At 43.2% G+C, this 17,662-nt stretch overlaps 1 long non-coding RNA gene across 1 annotated transcript; it reads right to left on the bottom strand.

Annotated features, from left to right (window-relative positions):
• Window positions 1-12,034: 12,034 nt before the first annotated feature.
• Window positions 12,035-13,474, bottom strand: LOC128407271 (uncharacterized). Its single transcript, XR_008328753.1, has 2 exons — window positions 13,089-13,474; window positions 12,035-12,964 (listed from the first exon to the last, which is right to left on the bottom strand). It is a non-coding gene; the product is annotated as an uncharacterized LOC128407271 (long non-coding RNA).
• Window positions 13,475-17,662: the final 4,188 nt, after the last annotated feature.

Here is a 17,662-nt window from a genome sequence, read left to right as displayed (position 1 = left end):
GTACCTCGGGTTAAGAACTTAATTCGTTCTGGAGGTCCATTCTTAACCTGAAACTGTTCTTAAACTGAGGTACCACTTTAGCTAATGGGGCCTCCCACTGCCGCTGCACCACCACTGCGCGATTTCTGTTCTCATCCTGAAGAAAAGTTCTTGACCCGAGGTACTATTTCTGGGTTAGTGGAGTCTGTAACCTGAAGCGTCTGTAACCCGAGGTACCACTGTAATAATAATAATAATAATAATAATAATAATAATAATAATAGTCTGTCCCATTGAAATTGCTTAACACTGGCTATGTCATGTCAAATCTTCCTAATAAGCATGTAGGGGAGGCATTGTTTCCTCCCCTGAGCGTTCTGGGTAGGTAAGCAGGTAGAACAAAAAACACAACACAAATGCAATCATTTGTCTTCCATTCTTCCAGGCAAGAAGCAGGCCATCAGAATAGCACATTAGACTCGCTTCACTTCCTGCATTCGCCACCTTTTCCCAAGCCACCCTGTACATCTTCCCTGTAGTTGCAGGAACCTGGCAAGGCTCCGCACATTGTGGCCAGAATATAAGCATGACTGCTTCACACCCCATGGTTAGAAAGATGCTAAGGAGGACTTCAAGCAGTGCCCCTCCAGCTTATTGACTGATGGAACATGGAGTAGATGTGTTCAAGATCCAAGGTGGAAATAATGTCTCAGCTGCGCTCAGTGGAAGGGCATCGGTTTTGCATGCAGTCCTGTCATCTCCACATTCAGCTGGAAGAGGCTCCTGCCTGAAACCTCAGGAAGCCGCTGAAAGTAAATGAAGGTTATTCTGAGCTAGATGGACCAATGGTCTGAATATTCCTGCAGGGTCCCTTCCAGCTCTACAAATCTATGAAAATTTGGTTTGTAAGGGAATTTGTAAAGCGTCCCTTTAATTGTAAAAATAGCATGCAAGAACCAAATAACTTTATGGCAATAGAGAAAGGAAGGGAAATGTCAAAAGAGTACATAATGGGCTTTCAGAGGTGTCAAAAGGAAGCAATCTGACGTCTAAAGACGAGAAAGGTAGGGGTGTAACAGTTCATTGGTTAATATGGCTCATGCACGCTGAGGCTATTTAGAAACTTAGCAGCAACTTAAAAATAAAATGAAATATAAAGACTGCATCCTGTATCCAATGCCTGCAAGTGACACAAACAGGAAGAATTTGGAATGTGCCTCCACTTCGTTCTAGATCCGCTGCCACTTCTGCAACGTTGGAACTCTTCTACATTTGAGCCGTTGCCAATGATGATAAATTAGAGCAGCCCAGGCTCAGTTTTTGGTTGTTTTCATTTGAAGAAAGGGTTTATAAAACTCAGGGATGGTCCTACCATTAGGCAGACTGAGGTAGCTACCTCAGTTGGCCTATACTAGGGGCAGGAGATACAAGGAATTCTTGTGCCCTGTAAGCTAGCCTGCTGCCATCATGTACAGTCATGTACAGCCGAATACATTGTCCCATTGTCGGTGTTGAAGTAAGATTCAGCTACTAGTTCAGTCAGATTTGGTACATGGAAAGGAGAGGAAACCTTCCTGGCCTTCACCTCAGGCAGCCAAATGTCTTGGTCCTGCCTGTTAATACTTGTACTCCTGAGCCACCTTAATTCCTTTGTTCAGCCAAATATTTACTTAAAGGTAAAGGTAAAGGGGGGACGTGGGTGGCGCTGTGGGTAAAACCTCAGCGCCTAGGACTTGCCGATCGCATGGTCGGCAGTTTGAATCCCCGCGGCGGGGTGCGCTCCCGTTGCTCGGTCCCAGCGCCTGCCAGCCTAGCAGTTCGAAAGCATCCCCGGGTGCAAGTAGATAAATAGGGACCGCTTACTAGCGGGAAGGTAAACGGCGTTTCCGTGTGCGGCTCTGGCTCGCCAGAGCAGCTTCGTCACGCTGGCCACGTGACCCGGAAGTGTCTGCGGACAGCACTGGCTCCCGGCCTCTAGAGTGAGATGAGCGCACAACCCTAGAGTCTGGCAAGACTGGCCCGAACGGGCAGGGGTACCTTTACCTTTAAAGGTAAAGGGACCCCTGACAGTTAGGTCCAGTTGTGGTCGACTCTGGGGTTGCGGCGCTCATCTCGCTTTATTGGCCGATGGAGCCGGCATACAGCTTCCGGGTCATGTGGCCAGCATGACTAAGCCGCTTCTGGCGAACCAGAGCAGCGCACAGAAACGCCGTTTACCTTCCCACCAGAGCGGTACCTATTTCTCTACTTGCACTTTGACATGTTTTCGAACTGCTAGGTTGGCAGTCAACGTCGATGCCAATACCGGGATACATGGACTAATTGTCTGACTGTATGAATGAATGAATGAATGAATCAATCAATCAATCAATCAATCAATCAATCTTTATTTGCATCAGCCATCGACCATAGCAATAAAACAACAATACGATATACAAAGAACAGAAATAAAAAGTCAATTATATAAAATACATATTGGGGTTTTGAATCAATAGTCAAATGGTGGATCTTAATGTGATAGCTCCAGCTAAAAACCTTGCACCCTTTGCTGTAACCTGCTCATCTTGATCTGCCAAGAGAAAGGACACTGTGTCAGTGGTTGGGCGACCCGGAATGGACAATAAAAGAGGGGTGATAATCTCATTCCTCAAGTCTTTATAAAGAGTGCAAGCCAGCAGGGCATGCGCCACCGATTCGGTACTGCCATCTCCACAGGGACATGGTCTGACAGTATAAGGCAGCTTCCAGTGTGGTGTAGTGGTTATGAGCGGTGGACTCGTAATCTGGTGAACCAGGTTCGCGTTTCCGCTCCTCCACATGCAGCTGCTGGGTGACCTTGGGCCAGTCACACTTCTTTGAAGTCTCTCAGCCCCACTCACCTCACGGAGTGTTTGTTGTGGGGGAGGAAGGGAAAGGAGAATGTTAGCCGCTTTGAGACTCCTTAAAGGGAGTGAAAGGCGGGATATCAAATCCAAACTCTTCCTCTTCTTCCCTTGTTTCTTGCAAAAGCCTAAGTCCAGTAATACCTTGCCCCTGGATCCTGTTGCATTTGGAACAAAAGTTTCCTGTGTATTCTCCCTCCCTGTACCCAAATATCTGATTTTCTATATAGCATTTTGTGCTTCTCCTTTAATCTTGAATGAAAGCATGGCCCTCTCACATACGGTATTACTACTCTGTTTTGGCACCAGCAATTTCCCGCAGGCTGGAGGTTAAATTGCCACATTACCTCGTACGTACCGTGTTTGAAGGAAGAATTTTTTTTGCTTCTGTTGCTTACTGGCTCCTTTTTCCCATTAGTCTGCTCAAACTTTTGATTGCTGGAGCAAAAATATCCTTTTCTTAATCCTGCAGACTTCAGCTAAGAGCCCCGGACATAGCCAGGCTAGCAGCAGAAACAGAGAAACATATGAGGCCTTTCCATGACCTTTCCGAGGTTTCTTATTACTCCAATTTTCTGCCGCAATCAATCATGCTGTTCAAAGGTCCTAATAAGTTTGGTTAGCCAATGTAGAATAGTTACAGCTTTTGGGATTTTCCAGAGGAGGCAAACTTACTGGAAAGATAACACACAATAAGATTAATGTGCACAATGTTGGAGAACTATGATTATGCATCCAACACTCTTTATAACCCTGTTCTACATAGGTAAGAAATGCCAAGGCTTATTTTGATCTCTCTTACGTAAGCAAACAGCGAGTCCACAAAAGGAAAGATAACTAGAATAATTGAAAAGGTGGTCACTGATATGGAATCCCTGTCTCAGGCTGCAATCCAAATCCATCTTGGGCTGTGCATGTGTGTGGGGTGTAATAATAATAATAATAATAATAATAATAATAATAATAATAGTTTTATTGATTATATCCCGCCCATCTGGCTGGGTTTCCCCAGCCGCTCTGGGCAGCTTCCAGCACATATAAAACATAATAAAACATCAGACATTAAAAACTTTCTCATGCAGGGCTGCCTTCCTATGTCTTCTAAAAGTCAGATAGTTGTTTATTTCCTTGACATCTGCTGGGAGGCCGTTCCACAGAGAGGGTGTCACTACCGAGAAGGCCCTCTGCCTGGTTCCCTGCAGCCTCACTTCTCGCAGTGAGGGAACTGCCAGAAGACCCTCGGAAGTGGACCTCATTGTCTGGGCTGAATGATGGGGGTGGATACGCTCCTTCAGGTATACCGGGCTGAGACCATTTAGGGCTTTCAAGATCAGCACCATCACTTTGTATTGTGCTTGGAAACGTACTTCTACAGTGCGGACCTCCCGCTTCAGGAGTGGTAGCTCCTGCAGTCAATCGGAAGCCTTGCCTTGGTTTTCGAACCATTTCGGGAATCAAATGGAATCAATTAAGTTCGACAACCAAGGTAGGCCTGTACATTCAATTCAGCCTGGCCATTCCCACCTGCCACCCACATAGTCTGAACAGAAGCACAGCTTGGCCTTGATTGTGATTTGAAAGACTATCTGCTTCAGGTCCGTACTAAGAAGGAAATAATCCTGGGGGCAACTTCTCAGTCAGTACTGGTCAATAAAAAATAGCATGAAATTGTGGAGGCCAGTTTCCATGCTCTGAGCCTTGTGAGTTTTCATGGACATCTCAGCACAATAGGCTACCCTTTCATGAGAAATGCCCAAGCAGCGGAAACATCCAAGCAACGAAGGGAGGGGGAGATGGTGAAATGAGAAAAAGAAGCTTCCTTCATTTATAATCCAAGATCAAAAGCCCAAGTGATGCATAAAATTGTCCTTCATTCAGCTCAATACACAGCTTTTCAAGGCAGCAGGAAGGAAGGAAGATGCAACTTTCTCAGCTAGATGGAAATTGGAGCTTATTTCCAGATCTCGCAGGTCAAGAGGTGATGGCGGGGAAAACAAGGTGACATGCATCTAAAAATATGTCTCAGCTTTGCTGGAAGAGGAGAGGGGGGCTTTTAACAACACAAGCAGAGGTGGAAGAAGACTAAAATAAGACCATAATGTCCATAGGGGGTCAGTATGGTAGCATCTTGAACAGGTGTCTGGGAGTGGAGTAACTCCAGAAGAGGAAATGAGATCTGGAAGCAGGTGCTTGCAGATGAACAAAGAGAGACTTCAGCAAGGCCAGATATAAAGATGGATTCACAGTGAAGGCTGCATTTGAGGCCGCTTCATGGGAAGGCCATGCTTCCCTGTCCACCGGTTTTCATATCTAAGATTAGGCTCAGAAGTCTTGCACACAGACTTCCTCACACCAGTCAACCCCACGGTGCCCTGCCTCTTGGATAGAATGCTACATCGGAAATGCTTTGCTTTTTCGTAATGATTAGGCTACTATATTTTCTAGGACGCAGGTGGTGCTGTGGCCACTGAGCCGCTTGGGCTTGCTGATCAGAAGATCGGCAGTTCAAATCCCCGAGACGGAGTGAGCTCCCGTTGCTCTGTCCCAGCTCCTGCCAACCTAGCCATTCAAAAGCACACCAGCGCAAGTAGATAAATAGGTACCACTGTGGCAGGAAGGTAAATGGTATTTCCATGCCCTCTGGTTTCTGTCACGGTGTCTCATTGCACCAGAAGTGGTTTAGTCGTGCTGGCCACATGACCTAGAAAGCTGACTGTGGACAAATGCCGGCTCCCTCGGCCTGAAAGCGAGATGAGCACCACAACCCCATAGTCACATTTGACAGGACTAAATGGTCCAGGGGTCCTTTACCTTTTTACCTTTTTATTTTCTGGCAAATACAATTAAGAGTAATTTAACATGAACGAAAACCTGACACTATGCTTTGTGTGGTGGGGGGTTTTCAAGGTGCTCTGTGTGGGAAATGAGACAGATACTCCTGCTTTTTTTGATAATTTGGACATCACCTCCAGACTTAGCCTCCTCAACACTCATGCTTAGAAACATATAAAAAAATTGTCCAGTGGCACCTTAGAGAAAGCTCATACCAAGAACAAACTTAGTTGGTCTCTAAGGTGCCACTGGAATTTTTTATTTTATTTTTATATATATATTTACTGTGTCAGACCAACACAGCTACCTACCTGAATCTAGAACTCAGGCTTAGAAGTAACTTGATTCGATTTGTGGAAAGAGAAGGGCAAAAATGTTGATTTTGGATTCTCTTGGTTTCTCAACTTCTCAATCTTAAGTTCTCCACATTACTCATTGGTCTGTGAAACTTCTTTAAGTCTTCGTGAAAATACATCAGCATTGTAGTGTGAATATCTTCTAAAAGATGCATGTTTATATATATATATTTTCCTAACATGCACCCTTTTGCAAAGCAATTTCCAGATTTGAGCATTTGAGCATCGTGCTCACTAATACAAATTTTTATGGACACTGTGCCCCAACATATGCTGTCAGGGAACTGCCATCGGAACGAGAGGAGGAGGAGGGGCTCCACGACGATGCTGGAGAGGGGCCAAGTAGGGAGAGAGGCAGGTTTCCTGTTGGGGAAGAAAATCAGCGTGACACCAGGGATGGAGGGGGGCCAATGGGGGAAGCGGAGAGCAGGCTCAGAGACTCTTCACTGGACACCAGCGGAGAGAGCACAGGCCCTCCGCTACCCACGCCCACCCTGCGCAGAAGGCTTCCACGCAGGGAGGCTAGGAGGAGACTGGGCGTCAAACAACTTTTATGTTGGAAAAGGTTGAAGAAACGCCCACTGTCGGATTCTGCCAGCGACTGAACAGCCACGAAGTGAGGGGCTGTCCAGCCAGGAAAGGTTTCACCAGGTCACCTAGCCAGGAGTGGCGGCAACTTACGCACGAGCAACCCCATAACCATTAGATATGCATACTATACACACTCCTTGGCTGGAGAACTGCATTGCAAAATTCAAAGTATTATTATTATTATTATTATTATTGACTTTCAAAGGATGGCAGTGTTTTGGTTCTTGTGTTGTTTTGGAAAGTGTAGATTAGGTAAATTGTAATGCAAACTGAATGCCACCTCCATGTTCCTATTTCTGGACTTAAACTTTTCTAAAGAAATAAAGGTCAGCAGGTACATTCTCCTTAATTATACAAGAAAACGTTTTCTAAAACCATTTTGAAATACATTACTGCTAGCTTATACTAGGTCCCTTGCCGTGTGTGTGTGTGTGTGTGTTTCTACCACTTACTAAAGGCATTTTAAATCCTGCTAAACACACCAGGTTCCTGTGGGAAAACAAGGCATGCAACCAATGCAGAATTGAACCCTGTCTCTCACTAGTGGGTGGCACCTGCCTATCAGTGCCACCAGCTGATTGACAGGTGGGTGTGCCTTGGGGGAAATGGCCTTCCAGGCCAAATTCAAACCCCTGGTAGGCCAAAACTGACCCACATGCTACAGCTTCCCCAGCCTTGCTCTAGTATTAACCCTCTTCCCGCATCAGATTTTTCAGCTACCTCAGAGGACATATCTTTGAGACAATAGAATACATCAAGCCAACATGTTGCAAACCCCTATTTTGGTCTCCTATATTTAGTTTTATTATAAAGACATTTAACGGCACAAGTCAAAGAGGCTGCACTACTTGTCATGAAATAGGACTGCCATACGTCCCGGAATCGGACTGTCCAAATGGTGTCCGAGATGATTTTTCCGAATCGGCAAAATTTCCGGAAAAAACCCAGATGTATGGCAACTGGGCTTAACGGTCAGGGGTACCTTTACCTTTACGGCAACTAGGACAGTTTTTAAAGAAAAATTCTGCAAAAATCCAAATACAGCCCAAAGACTTAGGAAGAGGGAAAGGGAAAGCTTAAGAACTTTGCCCGGATTTTCACTTTGGGGAATATGCCAACCCTACATGAAATCCTTGCAGACCTGTTACTCCATCACCTCCCAGTTATTAACTGCATTGTCAGACTGGGTCCATTTTACAGAACTTACAGTTCCCACATGGAAAATGCCCCAGAGGGGGAAGCAGTCCCATTCATATCTGCAGTCTTGTTTTCCTGTTGTTCCTTTCAGTTGCGTGACTTCTCATGATGCAGCTTCTCATGTTTTCAGTGTATAAATGAATGTTATAATAATAAGCTTCCGTGAACAGCCAGGAAAAGGGATACCAAATTGCCCCCTCTAGATGTTGCTGGACTTTTAGCTTTCATCATTCCTGACCACCGGCCAAGCTGGCTGGGTCTGATGGGAGTTGGAGTCCAACACAATTTGAAAGGCATTTGGTTGGCTACCTCTGGGCTAGAACAGGCATAGGCAAACTCAGCCCTCCAGATGTTTTGGGACTACAACTCCCATGGTCCCTAGCTAACAGGACCAGTGGTCAGGGATGATGGGAGCTATAGTCCCAAAACATCTGGAGGGCGTGTTTGCCTATGCCTGGGCTAGCCCAGAGGTAGCCAACCAAATGCCTTTCAAAATGCCCAAACAAACAGAACGATCAGGCTTTGACTATTGGGTGGCTGCAGAACTTCCAGAGACTGTTGTTCTGTATATCCTTTGCAAGGCAGGCATTTACGTCAAATGTCCCATGGGCCCGACTTGGAATTAAGCCAGAGCCAAACATTTGTTATGATTCCAACAGGACATTGTATCCTGTTAAGTAAGCCAAGCATTCCCTTACAGGGAAGGAAAGATGCTTTGTCTCGTTTGATGGCAATCTAACAGTTCTGTAAGAGAATCCAAATGTATGTTGCACATGAATTTGCCTTGTAAGTGCAGCAAAAAAAAAAATCTTTTTGATTAAATTTATCATTTTACCAAATTCATTACTAACATTTTTTAAAGGTTCTGATTTGCATGTTAAGCCTACATCAAAGACAGCTGAGGTTGTAGACTGTAGTCTATTGTGCAGACAAAAGGAAATATGCAAATTCTCACCTTTAACAAGATTTCAATTGTAGTTGTTCTTAGTGCTTAGGGCAACATATACTTAGCTGCTGATTTCAGGAAATGCATTGAAAACTGTTAGCAAGCAATGCCATTCACCCAACTTATTTGTTGAATGGGCATTTTTACCTTCATTAGAATATTATTGCTACAGCCTGTTTATTGACAGCAATTTATCTGGACCCAGCTTCTACAGACAGTGTATAGTTCCTTGACCTTAATAATGATTTGCTAAAGTTTTGTCCATTGTGAAATTATCCTAAGAGTTCTGTCTGACACAATTCCTTCACCACAGGCATAATTCGGGGGGTGGGGAATAGCCCAAGATTAAGAAAGTGAAAATACACATTTTTTTCCTAGGTAACTTTTAGGCAGAATCCAGACATGACCAGACATGTCTGCAAGACTTTATTCAAACTCTTTTGGGTTCAATCAAAACTCTTTGGGTGATTAAGCCTGTGGCGGAAGCATCACATTCTCATTTGATTTCAATTTAGGCGACTATTTCATGGCAATACTAGAATAAAGTAACAAGGAGAAAACCAGTTAAGTGAATTGGCTCTTAAAACATTAAAAACATCCTCTGATATGCTATCCAGTATTAACTTTATCTCCTACCCAAGCCTATAATACAGTATAACTCTTTAAAACACAACCACACTTAAAGAGCACAATGTTACAAGTTCAGGGATGAATGGTAAATATTTCTCTGAACGTAGTCTAAAGTTATGGGAGCTGCAGGAAAGGGCAACTGTTTTCCTTAGACCTTACTATATAATAAGCTACCAGGTCCAGCTAAATAAGGACTGCAGGTCAGAGGTGAATCAACAGAAGCTGGGTGAGGCTCTAAATTTAGCTATCTGCTCCTGTCATGGAGAATATATTTTTAGGCCCAAAGTCCTGGGAAGCCATTGTAATTGCATGCCACATGGACAGGGTGCAAACAGCACATATTTTCCATGACTATTGCACGGTCACATTTTTAAATGATCTCCCCCGCCCCGAATGATTCCATCTCCTCTGCTGAGATCACACAAACCTACCTGATTGGAAGTGGGTGGCGACAAAACCTTACGGGAATGGAATTTTGTACCAATGAAAATAGATTGAATTTTGTGGCTTTTGTATAGTCATTGAAATAATAGGTTGAAAGAAAAACACACCAAGTGCAGTCCTGAGACCCACAATTAAATACTATCAATAGCATCATTCCTATTGTCTCCCCCTCTTTGTTGAAATGCAGATTGCAAGGGTCTCTGGCAAGGTTTCCTTGTTATATTACTATGTAAAGTGGTGTTGGGGAGCTTGTGATCCTTATGTGGTACTGAACTATAATCCCAATCATCCCTGACTATTAGCCCTGCTGGGTTAGGTTGATGGGAGCCAGACTCTAACAACATCTGGCAAGTCAAAGGCTCTCCATCCCAGATGTTAAGCATAATGCAGATCAATTATTTGTAATTATAGATCATTGGGATATTTTGGAAATATCTGGCAACGTGAGAAGCTTCGCAACGGTTGCACTGGTGAAAGCTATTGCCTTTCATGAACCCATCACTTCCTCTCTTTTTAAGTTAAACCACCTTCCTTCTGTAAGAACGAAATGTGATTTGTACAAAGCACGGCCTACAAGAATTTAAGTGCCTACCAAACACACACAAATCAAAGAATGCTCCCCATGGAGTTATTATGGCTTGCCGTGTATACATTGCTTTTCAAGCATTCATTCATTGCTTTTCAAGAATGCAAGGTGCCTCTGTAACGGATGACAAAAATGTAAATCTCAACGTGATGGATTATTTGCTACGCACAAGTACTTTCATTATCCTTTCTTGAATTATGTGGTACTCGTGTACTTTGTTGTGATAGCTGTATTTATTTTTTGTTTTGTTTTCTCCTATAAACTTCATAAAAATTACTGAAGGGGGAAAATATGCAAAGTGCTTTATGATCAATACCATCTCATCCTGAAAACAACCATGTAGTCATCATTATTCCCATTTTCCTGATGGGAAGCTTAGCTTGAGAGACATCCAAGGAGACCACGGATGGTGCAAAATATGAAACTCTAATATCTCTGATGGAAATCTGGCTGTCTGCTTTAAATCCCACCTTCAGGTAGTGGGGTGTATGTGTGTGTGCTGTGCTTAATATTGGACAGGAAACTCTGCTGAGTGATGTGGTAATGTCTGGCCATCAACTGGAAGGCTGAAGAGCTTGCTACAGTTTGACAGCTGCCTCCCGTAGGTCTCAGTGATCTGGCAGCTGTTTTACCATCTATGGCATCCCTATTTGAAATCAGCTTCAAACATTTTCCCAGCGCTAGCAATCTGAGCAGATGACTGCGGCATATTATTCCGGCTGGACTTCTTCTTTCCCATGTTTTAAGCTTTAATCCTTCCTCTGGGGATACCAAGTTGCACACGCTCGTGCTATTTTCTTTCTGGAGAGACTCTTTATACGTATTTTTTTTCATAATAAAAAAAATTATTTAGTTTTCAAGATCACTTGAAGATAATCCCAATGCAGCGAGGTTGGTATCAGTTACAAGCCTTTTTCCAGACAGTGTTTTAAGTTATGTCGTTTCTAATAAGTCAAAGCGCAAGAGTTGAATATATCGGCTTTGTTTTGCCGGCCTGAACTTTTGTCAATTTGCCACCTACAATGCTTGTGTGTTTGCTTTGAGCTGGCTGCCTGCATTTGCTTAATAAATTCCTTCATGCCAACTTGAATTACTCTGGACAATGGAAAAACTACTCAGCATATTCCATTGTGCACTGTACGTTTAGAGTGCTCTCATTTTTATATTACCCTGGGTGTATCTGCATGTAGGAATACATGCATAAGACACTAGAACTAATATGTCCTTTTTATTATTATTTGCATACACTGTTAACATTAGCAGATGAAAAACAGGAACATGGGAAGTTGCCTTATACATAGTCAGATCATTAGTCCATCTAATTCACTATTATTGTCCCCACCAGAAGTGGGAAATCAGCCCTTCACATGTTGTAGGACTTCAACTCTTATCAGTCCTAGCCAGGGATGATGAGAAGGACACTGGAGGACAATAGGTTCCACATATCTGCTCTACATATAGAGAGGACCATAGGGGCACATTTGGTCACCAGGCCTGAGGTTTCTCACCTCATTCTAGGGCTTCATAGGTTAGACCTTCAACTGATCTTGGAAACTCAATCTGGTAACCAATAAAGTTGTTTTTATTTAGAAGAATATGTCAACAAATCAGGCAGCAGCATTCTTGTGTTAGCACAAGTTTCTGAACCAACTTCATGGATGATCCCATTTCTAGAAAATGCTATTTTTCTAGAAAAAGAGATACCGGAACTCACCATGAACACCTCCCTCATTCTCTTAGAATGGCAAAGGTGCCCATCTGAGAGGTGCCAGAACTGAGTACCAGCTGAAAAGAAGCCCTGATTACAGCAGTCAATTTTCTTTGTTTCTATCTTCCAACAGAGGTCACAGCCAGTGCACTAGCCAAAGCTAGCCAAAAGTCTTCATCTAGAAGCAAGGTCAACTCCCAAAGTGTTCCAAAGCGATAGACTTAATTCTCACAGGGAGAGCGATTGTGTCTAGAAAAAGCCTTACTCTTTCCTATCTGCTCCAGACTCGGCTTCTCTCTTGTCTCAATGGAACATAGGTTTATTCACCTTTCATAAGTTTTATCTGAAATTGTCAAGGCCAATGGCAAGTCACCTTCACTCACACAATCACACATCACATGCACATATTCAGGTCCATCACTGTGGCGTTCGTACGGAGCCCCCAGTCGTCTTACGGACTATTGACCCGTACACCACTAATCCGCTGCCACCAACCAGGTCCTCTCTGGTAAATCACTTAATCTCAGTCAGGTTCTTAAGTTAACAAAGGAAAGTGTAGTTTATTGCAAACACAAATAAACTTTAACTGCCTTCAAAATGTTACTCTTTACCTTCTTAGTCTTAATTTATCTTGTCTCTAACTCTTCTACCTCCCCTCACACAAGACCCAACTGCACTGTCTCTCTAATTCCAACTGTCTGCCAACTGCTTTCCCAACTGCCTTTCCCAACTAACCAACCAACTAAAACAAACCTTGGGCTGAGCCCTTTTATAAACAGGTAGGCTCCGCCTCTGGCTTTTCTATTGGTCTACCTATTTTGACACAACTTTGTTTGACCAAACTGTGAGAGGAAGTGGAAGACAGAAGTGCCTGGCTTGCTCTGGTCCATGGGGTCACGAAGAGTCGGACACAACTAAACAACTAAACAACAACAACCTATTAACTCTTTCTCTCCCCCTGTACAGACATTTTAAAAAGAACGGGCAAACGCCACAGTCACTGTCCTCTGCGACCCCAATGACCTCTCTTAAAGGCCTTGCATAGATGGAAAACAAACTGAGGTCTAAGCCAGCCGTTCACCTTTAAGAGCATTTGGCTTGAACTGAAGAGTGAAATTTGCGCCAGGCAGAGGGGCTGGAACTGGATGTTATTTCAGGGAAGCTTACCACTGCAGAGGTAGCAGTGGCAATACTTCCCTCCCACTTTTTTTCTCTCCCCATAAAGTACATTTTAAGGAAGTGGAGTTCCTCTTAGCAGCCGCTCATGGTCAAGACCATATTGAGTACAACCACCACCACCGACCTTTCCCCCACAGGATATAGGCATGGGATGGTGGAGAGTGGCTTGCAGATTCAGGTAGGTAGCCATGTTGGTTTGGCGCAGTAGAAATATATAAAAAAATAAAAAAATTGTCCAGTAGCACCTTAGAGACCAGCTAAGTTTGTTCTTGGTATGCAGAGTTTGTATGTTCAAGAAAAGGACCTCAGACAAATCCCTCATCCTAGGGGGCATAGGATGGAATTCTATGCTGTGCTCTTCTTATCATTCTGCCAGCTCAACCATTACTGCTTGCCCTATGGAACAATCTCCTCTGCTCCCCACCCCCCGCCTGCATGCTTCTCCTGACCCCCCACCCAGCAGATTTGAGGGAGGTGCACGTGGGGAGAAGACAGGGGGGGTGCCTCATTGTGCTAGCAGGAGTCATTGCACTGGCTTCCACAATTGCAGATGGTTAATTAAATCCAACCTAAAGAGTTGTTCTGTTACCACTTTCTTGAACCCCATGCCTCTTAATGATAAGTTAGATACCAAGATCAATGGGGGTCTTCTTCTTTTTTTTAAGAAGGGGCCTTATCACTGCTTCAGTCAAGGCAGCTAGTGAGCAACTGAAATTATAAATTTACCACCAAAGTGACTGGGTTAAAAGAGTTTACTATGGCTAGATGTCACCAGCCAAGTAGAGAAAATATCAAAAGGATCTTTATAATTATCACAAATGAATAGCAGGGATATAGGTTTCAAAGGGTTTAAAAGCACCTACATCTACTGGATTTCAGCCATGGCTTATACATACCCATTTCTCAAAGGGCGCTATCCCTGTAGTGATTTGTCTAAATAATATATATATATAATTTTTATTTATACCCCGCCTGCTGGGCAGCTTCCAGCAAAATATTAAAATACAATAATTCATCAAATATTAAACGCTTCCCTAAACAGGGCTGCCTTCAGATGTCTTCTAAAAGTTAGATCGCTATCAAAGGATTTACATTCTAAGAATTGGCATTCAAATCACAACAGCCTCTCAAACACAATATGCTATTATTTTACAAATAATGGACATTGTCCAATGTGGATTCAACCTGTGCTGATTTAAATTTGGCTGCCCTTTTAAAGATCATTTTGAGGATTTAACTGCACTGGCAGCTTAGAGAGCAGTAATAGTGAGAGGCTGTGCACGCTCTCTGTATACGTGCAGAAGCTGGCATGAGGTGCATAACGCAGGATGCTGACAGTGTCAGTTCTGTCTATAATATTCAGAAGGAATCTAGTTTCTAGTCCAAAGGCTGCAAAAGTAGAATTGAAAGGGCATGGGCAATGCCTGGCAAAATGTCAGTGAACAGAAGGTGATGAAGCAGTATTTCCTGGGCTTGGAGGCAAAGCTTTTATACCATGGCTGTTGGAAAATTTATGTGCCAAAACAGATGCATGCAAATCAATATAATCTGCATGATCTACATAGGTTTAATTACTAACACCCATGCACTTAAAAGAACTGCCTTTATTATATTGACTGAGTCTGCCCTCATGACATACCTTCAAGTTTTCCATCTGATCCTATATCTACATACAAGGAACATTAGAATTGTCAAAGCAGTGATACGTGGAACATCATAAGATAAGCATACCATATTGTGGTTATTGCCAATATGCCAATTTAGGAACCGAATGGACTTTATCTCCTGGCCATTTATTGGACTTTCTCTTGATATGTTCTGTTTGCATGATGTGTTGGTCTATAGAATTACACTTTGTGAGATATTATATGTTGAATTGTGTTTGAAATAGAAGTCACATAGTCAAAAACAGCCTGTTAAGTTGTGTGTGTTGTTACCAGGATTGTATTTACGTAACCTAAGGTTTAGTAGTATTTCTCATGACAACACAGCATGATCACTCTAATGCCCATTTTATAGATGGGGAAATTATGCTGAGAAATGCCTGGTGTCTCCAGACGTGCCAATATTATGCAGGAGGGATTCATACACAGACTGGAAACTGAAGTTTGCATAACTAAAGTAGATTAAAGGTCTCTGTCTTCCTGATGCACTAAATCCACCTTAGCAAAACAAAGAAAAGAATCAGGACTTTTGCAGTTTGGAAAGTAATAGGGAAATGCAATGAATAGTGTGGGGAGAATAAGTCCAATACTGGGGGAAAGATTTCTGCATTGCAGGGGGTTGGACTAGATGACCCTCATGGTCCCTTTCCAACTCTACAATTCTATGATTTTGTGATTAACAAGAAACTAATTAAACACCCCAAAGAAAAATCAGGAGAAATGCAAGTTGTTGTTGTTGTTGTTAGAATTTAAACATCTTTATTGAAAGTTCAAAAAGTATATAATTATATGTGCACTAAACAATGTGAGGCGTAAATAAAAAAGAGAAACAGAACCTGTGCAAAAGGGAAAATAAAGGGTGGGGGGACCCAAAACTGTATCCTTTACAAGGTTGTTATTGTAGTTCACCTGATCTTAACCTATTACAGCATTTGTAAGAATGGATTCGAAATATCATTGAATTTGTCCATGGCAAGTCTGCGTTTATATGCAAGTTGTTCATATGTTGCGAGTTTGTCTGAATCTTCAATCCAATCGTAGAAGTGAGCCGCATTTTTAGAAATGCATGTTGTTTTATAACCACCCTGCAAAGATATCAGAATGAATGCTCAGTAAAGGCCCAGTATAACCTAACCTCTGCCTAAGCTTTGTACAAGCAAATCAGGATGAATCCTTGATAAACAGATAAAGATTGCATCCCTCCCTGAGACCAGAGTGTCATGGCCAGTGAGACTAGACAGTACAAAACCATGCCTGATGTGATGTAAGGCTGCATCCTGCATCAAACAAATGAAACTGCTACCTCTGCACAGGTGAGCCTCTCTGCCTTCCACAGGCTTAGAGTCAACAGCTGTTCATGCGCAAAAGGTTCAGAGCAACCCTTTTCACAACTTGTTGAAATTCTATTCTGCTGCCCCACTTGGGTGGCGTCAAGTGAAATCTTGAGTTGGGATGCTGCATCAGTCTCTCTTCCATTGCATGATTTCTTTTAATCTTTTGTTAAATGCATATACTCTGTTCTTCCTCCCAAAGGAGTGGGGCAGCAAACAGAGAACAAAAAAATAGCAAGACCTTTCCAATAATTCCAACGCAGATGCAGACTGGAAAGATCTTGTTTTAAAAGGGCTTGATGAAAGAGGAAGGTCTTCAGTAGGCTCCAAAAAGGCAACAGAGACTGTGTCTACCCAGTATTCAAAGGGAGGATGTTCTGAAAGGTAGGGCCACAATCCAAAATATCCCATTCCTATATTATGAGGAATGGACCTCCTGATAAGATGGTGTCTGCAAACGGTTCTCACCTGCAGAGCACATTGATTGACTGGGTGTATAAGGGGTGAGATGATCTTCCTGTTCCCAAGCGGTATAGTTTGGGAGCCAGTGTGAGAGCCAGTGTGGTGTAGTGGTTTGGAGCAGTGGACTCGTAATCTGGGGAACCAGGTTTGCGTCTCCACTCCTCCACATGCAGCTGCTGGGTAACCTTGGGCTAGTCACACTTCTCTGAAGTCTCTCAGCCCCACTCACCTCACAGAGTGTTTGTTGTGGGGGAGGAAGGGAAAGGAGAATGTTAGCCACTTTGAGACTCCTTAGGGTAGTGATAAAGCGGGATATCAAATCCAAACTCCCCTTCTTCTTCTTCTTCTTCTTCTTCTTCTTCTTCTTCTTCTTCTTCTTCTTCTTCTTCTTCTATAGAGCTTTATACGCCAAAACCAGCACATTCAACTTAGCCCAGTGGTTCACTGCATTCTTTCAACAGTGGGGTAATGTGTTGGCAATATCCTGCCCCAGTGAGCAGTCAAACCACCCCATTTTGCACCAGCTGCAACTTCCAGATCAATCTCAAGGGCATTACTCCCACCACCACCAACAGCAGCAAATTGCAATAATCTGTCCTGGAAGTCACCAGTGTATGGATGACAGAGGTAAATGCAATCCTGGTACAGCCCAAGAGCACCCCCAGATTAACAATCCGATCTTTCAGGGGGGAGTACGACCCCATTATATCTCTCCTATGTTCTGGTGGTGGTTTATTTTAGAAAAAGAAAAAGAATGGGAGGGCAGTTATTGATGAGGGGGAAAGAGAACACTTGATGTAATTGCAGGTTCTCAGTTGCCTAGCAGAGAAACCACAGGTGTGCATTCCACACACACACACACACACACACACACA

The sequence above is a fragment of the Podarcis raffonei genome, chromosome 2 (assembly GCF_027172205.1).
Source record: "Podarcis raffonei isolate rPodRaf1 chromosome 2, rPodRaf1.pri, whole genome shotgun sequence".
Classification (NCBI taxonomy): domain Eukaryota; kingdom Metazoa; phylum Chordata; class Lepidosauria; order Squamata; family Lacertidae; genus Podarcis; species Podarcis raffonei.
This window is presented reverse-complemented; position numbering and strand designations above follow the sequence as displayed.